Below are 549 nucleotides of genomic sequence, written 5' to 3' on the forward strand. Positions count from 1 at the left end.
CTAACAAATACATAGTGACATTTACTAAGCAATGATTATATTATTTCAAATTTATTATATTTAGTTTTTATAGATAACATTTATAAATTTTTATTATCTACTTTTTAAATTAGAGCAAAGAAAGTTTTTGAAGTACAAAGAGGAGTTTAAATACATATTTAAAGTTTAGGTACAATCAATTATAAGATATTAAATGGTTGTTTAATCATTCTGTATTATATTTCAGAGTTCTTTATTTATTAGAAAATCAAAGTTTTGTTGTATTTATTAGTAATGCTCTTATTGTGTTAAACCTCCACTTGGAAATTAATGCAGAATTGTAATGTAATAATAACAAAATATTTTTTTACTAGGATTATTATGTGACATTAGAAATCCAGTATGTAACTAAAATCGAAGTCATTTGCATGGATCTATATTTACTAATGGATTCACTTAAATTTTGAATAATTGATGTAACGTCACAGGTACAATTTGGATTTGGATTTTTATTCATCTTGTTAGAATTTATTTTATTTTATTTTTGTTTAATTAAAAGAAAATAGAAGG

This window comes from Halyomorpha halys, unplaced genomic scaffold (assembly GCF_000696795.3).
Source record: "Halyomorpha halys isolate HHAL.00 unplaced genomic scaffold, Hhal_1.1 Scaffold803.1, whole genome shotgun sequence".
Lineage (NCBI taxonomy): Eukaryota > Metazoa > Arthropoda > Insecta > Hemiptera > Pentatomidae > Halyomorpha > Halyomorpha halys.